At 56.3% G+C, this 5,580-nt stretch overlaps 1 protein-coding gene across 2 annotated transcripts in view; it reads right to left on the minus strand.

Moving 5' to 3' along the window:
* CASZ1 (castor zinc finger 1) overlaps positions 1-930 on the minus strand; it is a 152,544-nt gene extending 151,614 nt beyond the window's left edge. For both annotated transcript variants that reach the window (XM_021374630.1, XM_021374627.1), the window contains exon 1: positions 765-930. The gene's annotated coding sequence lies outside the window, so the exon portion shown is untranslated. The remainder of the gene's footprint in view (positions 1-764) is intronic.

The raw sequence follows: 5,580 nt of genomic DNA on the forward strand, positions 1-5,580 counted from the left end.
CCCCGCGGCCGCCGCTGAGTGACGGCTCGGCCACCTGTTCCCGGCCCGGCGCCTCCAAACATGGGCAGCCGCTCCCCCGGGAGCCCCGGCCCCGCAGCCCCCGGCCCCGCAGCCCCCCGCCGCGCACGGGGGAAAGGGGACGCAGAGGGGAGAGAGGGAGGGAGGGAGAGGGAGAGAGAGAGAGAAAGAGAGAGAGAAAGGGAAGGCGCTGGAGGGGGGGAAAACTTCCTGGCTCCGGATGGCAAATCAGCTGCGCATTCTGCAAATGCCACCGGGTAAAAATAACCTGCTGCCGCCGCTAACGCCGGGCGCCCGGGGGGCCGGGCACCCTCTGCCCCGAGCGCCGCGGCCCCCGCCTGCCCCGCCGGGGGGGACGAGGGTCCCGCTGCGGGTCCCGCTGCGGGCGCCGCTCGCCGCAAACTTCCCCGCGCCGTCCCCGCCGCCGCCGCCCGCTGCCGGGCGCTCCGCCGCCGCTCGCCCAACTCCGCCGCCCGCGCCGCACCGCACCGCACCGCGCCGCCCCCCGCAACGGGACCGCCGGGGCAGCGCGGGGCTCCGCTACCTGCGGCGCGGGGACACGTGTTGCCCGGTGCCCGCAAATAAAAGAAATAAATTTAAAAAAAAAAAAAACCGGAAAAAAAAAAAAAAAAACTCCTGCCGGTGCCGTGCGCTCCCCCGGGCTGCGCTGCCCGGTGCCCACCTGCCGAGCCCGCGGGCCGAGCCGGGGCTGCTGGCGGCGGCGGGCCGGCCGCGGCCGGGCTTACCTGCACTTGGGGCTGCTTTGGGTGACTTTCCAAGTCGGGGGAAATGTGTGTGTGTTTGGGATGGAGGCTGCAGCGCGCATGCGCCATCAAACTTGCCCTGATCCCGGATTTTTCCTCCTCGCGCTCCCCTTTGCTTTGATTATTGAATTTTCCTATTTCTAACAGGAGGGCGGGCGGCGCGCAAAACCCGGCCTGGAGCCTTCGCCGCCCGCCCCGGCCCGCGCGGGGAGGGACGGGGGCAGCCAGGCGGCGCGGAGCGGACTCGCTCCCCGGGCGGAGGGCGGCCGGGCACGGCGGAGCGCCCGCAAAACCCGGAGCGGATCGCCCTGCCCGGCGGGGACAGCGCGGCCGCGGCTCCGCGCCTCCGGGCCCGCCCCGCGCCCCGCGTCCCGCACGGGGAGCTCCGCTCAGCGCCGTTCCCTACGGCTGAACCCCACCGAGAGCGCTGGGGCGCATCCATGTCTTTATTCCCGGCTGATGTCAGTCGGCGCAATGTTCGGTTTCTATCTTACCAACTTCCAAACTTTTTTTTTTTTTTTTTTTTTTTCTTTTGCTGATACTCGGTTTGGGCGTTACTCGAGTTCAGAGCAAAGCACGCTGTGTTGCACCTTCTGCTCTGTGCTCCGGTTGGGGGTGTCCGGCCGGGCTGCAGCCGAGCGGGCAGCGCTGGGGGACACCCCTGCAGGGTGGGAACCAGAAGGGTTGCCTCTGTCCATCAGCATACGCCTGGATTCCCAGCACTGCGCTGAGAAACCACTGCTTTTCAGCTCTACCCTCTTTTCTCCCTGTCTTTCAGCGTCCTGCATCACTTACACTGCGGTTACGTGTGCGCGCGTTCTGCAGCCACAGCTCTGCAAAGCACCCACCCGCGGTCCCCTCTGCAGGGCGCAGTGCCCCACTCGGGGCTGCTGGGGGGAGCGTGGTGCCCAAAACCCCCCCAACCCACAGCCCCACAGCCTGGAGCTCTGCGGTGCCACATGCACGCAGCCCCTGGCAGCAGCTCTCCACCTGTTGTCTCCTGTTGGGCGCTCACACCGAAGCTCTTTGGGGCACAAACCTGGGTTTTTGCGCTGGATTCACCGGCGCCTTGCACAATGGGGCCCAGCTCTGCGATCGCGGCTCCTACGTGCTATTGCCACACACGTAAATAATAACAATAATTAATAATAATAGGCTAATTCCTCTGATTTCGGTGTGACTACTCATGTGAGTAAAAGTGACTCATCGACGTGAGTGTTTGCAGGACAGCTGCCAGCTCCTGAGCTTTTATTGTGAGTCCTCCAATATTTGGAGCTCTGCTTTGATCCGCAGCTCTGGAATGACACGTTTCTAGCAGCCCTGTTTACGCGAGGAGCTCGGCAATGCGGCCTTGCGCTCCCCAAAGCCGAGGGACGAGTGGGAACCCCCCGAAGAAATGGGTTTTTAACGGCTTTCGAGAAAATCCTGCAACCAGGCACCTGGGGTGGGGCAGACTCATGAATTTTGAGCAGAGATGTTCAGCGACACGCATCCGTTCAGCTCGGTGTTTGGGTCCCTGTAAGGACCTAAACCTGTCTCACCTGCCTGCATTTACAGGGGACAGACACGCTGCTGTGGAAATACTCCGAGCGCTTCACGTGTCTGCGTCTGCAGAACCCGGGCTCTTGTTTATCTGCATTTTGTTTGGTATTTGTCATTCCGGAGTTACTTATTTGTATCTGCTCACAATAAGAAAGCAGGAAAATGGGGATGTAAAGGGGATAATTGAAGTAAATAGGACTGCGTGAGATAGTTACAGGAACTGGGGCGAGTATTTATAAAATCCTGAAATTACAAAGCCCAAACTTGTTGAATCTGTGTGCTGGAGAGACGCTGCTGAATGTCACTGACCCAGCTCCTGGTGCAAAAGTATGAAAGAGCAGGTCCCAAGCTACGGATTCTTCTCCTCATGAGACATCCCTGAAGAATGAAGGGTTGGGAGAAGAGGGCCCTTTAATTAAGTCTGAATCGTTATTTTTAATTGCATTTGCTTCTTATTATTTTCTCTTCTTCGCTTTTTTGCATTTCTCTCATCTGAGGTGCCGAGCACAGCGGCCTTCCTCCCGCTGGGACGCTGCCTCGCACCACAGCACTGCCCTCCTTGGGGCACGGCGCGGTGATGTGTGCGGGGGCAGAGCTCCCTGCACCCCCCGCTGCCCCCCGGGCAGCCCCCAGCCCCGCCTGCCCCACAGCTCCCCGTGCAGCTTGCAGAGCCCGCTCGCGGTGCCCGCTGCTGCCTTCTGACCTTTCTGTCCCTGCTCGCTCAAGTTCGCCCACACAAAGCCCCGCTCAGCCCAAGGCTGGTGCCTGCCATGCTGCTCCTTCCCAGGAAAGGCTCCTCCATCAGATAGAGCATGAGGTAATGACACCTTGCACAGCCTGGTCTAGATAGAAATAAAATAATTTAGCAAATTGCAAATGATGCATACTTAACTATTTATGCAGCATCTTCCTGTCATCAACCCAAAGCAATTTTACTTCCGCGTTGAACAGAGGATGAAAATGTTGTATAGATTTAACCATTGCAGGAGTTCCTTTTAAGTGGTGCAGTAATCTCTCTCCAGCTAATTTAGTGTTGTAATAAGGCACCACCCTGAGAAGTCTTTTGTGTTCTTGTGTCAATACTGCCCCCAAACCATAAGCGCTGGCATCTGCATCTATCATAAAAGTGGGTCTGAAATACAGAAAGACTAAGGCAGGAGCCAGATGGCCATCGGTGAAGCAATCTCAAGAGCCTTTTTCCACTTCTGGACATGCTGATTTCACTCCGATGCCCACTAAAACACAACTTTCTTTCTGACCAAACCCACGCTATGGGTTAGAAGCACCGTCAAACCCAACAAGGAGCACAAGCAGAGCGAGGCGTGCCTGGGAGCGGGCCGGCTCAGCACCGCTCCGTTTCTGTCCAGTGGAGGTTCCTTGCACATTGCCCAGGGTCTGACCTGCACCAGACCGCTTCAGTCCCATTGGGATTGAAGACCTCTTCAGTTCTAACCACGCCTCTCATTTTCGCTCTCTTCTTTTTTTCAGTATACAACTCAACAGTGGGAAAATTCCAGAAGGAATCATGGACGTCACCATCATTCCTTTTCCCTTCTGGCATTTTTTTACCAGATTTCCCATAACCAGCGAGACCTCACGCAGCTATGGGTCCTACCTCCACTACTTTCTGTTTGCCTGAACATTTACCAAACATGTTGGCTGCACAAGGCTGCTGGCAGCTCCCACTGCCCACTGCCCCTCCATCTCCAAGCAGGTTCCACACACTCCCAGTCTTCCCTTAGTTCCCATAGCGTGCAGCTCTACCATCAGCTGCTCCCCTTGGGGAGAGGACATCCTGCTCACTGCAAGCTTACTGCCCATAACACACTGGAGGTATTGGTATTGTACTACATAATTCAAATAAATTTCCATAGACTGAAATTGTAGGACACCTTTCATGCTATTTATCATTCGGTAATTAGAAATAGTAACATCCAAACTCATTATTACATTGTCCTCTATGTTAACCGTCCAAAACTCACAGCTAAATCCAGAAACTTCCCTCTCAACCCCAACTTTGTGAATGGTTCCCCCATTGGGAACCACCGTGGGGCTTTGGGGGGCTCTTCTCCCCGTGCTGGCCGGGTGCCTGCAGCCTGCATAGGCACGTGAGGTCACGCAGCAAGGACCTACCATGCTGGGGAGCAGCGAGATAGGGGCACGAGATGGCACAAGCCATGCAGGATGGAGGCGAATAGAGCCCAGGAGAGCTGCTGCTGGTTGAGCTTTTAGGGCAGAACGTCACTGCAGAGACTGCACAGTAATGCCGTACATTCACAGCCAGGACAGGGCCCAGAACACACGCCTGCACGTGCAGCCTGAGAAAACTGTACTTAGCCTTCAAAAATTACTCACCCAAGTAAAATAGCGCTAAGACAACACAAGGAGGCCGGGATTAAAATTATAAAAGCCCAGAAATTCGTGCTGAAGGCTTTGATTCCGTCCCCGGCTCACCCTGCTGTGACGGGCTACTCGAGGGGGGATGAAGGGCTGCACACTAATTGCACAAAGGGGCTCCTGGTCTCTGTGAGGTGAGGAGCAGGACAAGCTCTCCTCTACCAAAGTGCTCCGGGCCGGCCTCCGCTCCACACAGACACATCCACAGCCACCAGGAGCCACAAGGGACCCCTGCCTACCCCAGGTGCTTCCCTGGACCTCTCCTCCTGCTTTCCCACTTGCTGCAAGCGTGAAGTAATCACCCCGACACGCACTCGAAAACTCTTGTGGATTTAGTTCATTTCGTAATGGAAAATGGAAAGCAATTGCACAGGAGGAGGAGGCATTTTTTCAACTGCAAACATAATATTATCTGCTTTCATTTTTTTATCGTAAGAGTGGCACAAGCAGTTACAGAATGTCATGTGGCCATTGTTTGTCAAGTGCTGTTTTCTCCCAGCAGCCTGCAGCTGACGGAAGGAGCGGGGCAGCCCGCGCCGCGGCCCGCATTGCTTCACTGGCAGCAGTGGGGCAACACGTGTTTGTACCGGAGGGGATCAGGCCCTGGTTTTGAAACTTCCAACTTTTGTTTAGAAATATACAGAACGACTATCAGTATGCAAGCACACAATAAATGTGCGCGAGGCACGCTGCAGGTGTACAGACTGATACTGATTTTTGGCTGGTATCAATTAGGGGAGATAAGAATTTGCTCAGAATCCGTTCTTATCTGCTTTATTTGCCTTAACTCTGTGCAGAGGTTCAAGCCAAAGTCCTGGCACTCAGCAAGCTGTATCTGGCAGGTAAGGCCAGTTCTGCC

The sequence above is a fragment of the Numida meleagris genome, chromosome 20 (genome assembly GCF_002078875.1).
Source record: "Numida meleagris isolate 19003 breed g44 Domestic line chromosome 20, NumMel1.0, whole genome shotgun sequence".
In the NCBI taxonomy this organism is placed as follows: Eukaryota; Metazoa; Chordata; class Aves; order Galliformes; family Numididae; genus Numida; species Numida meleagris.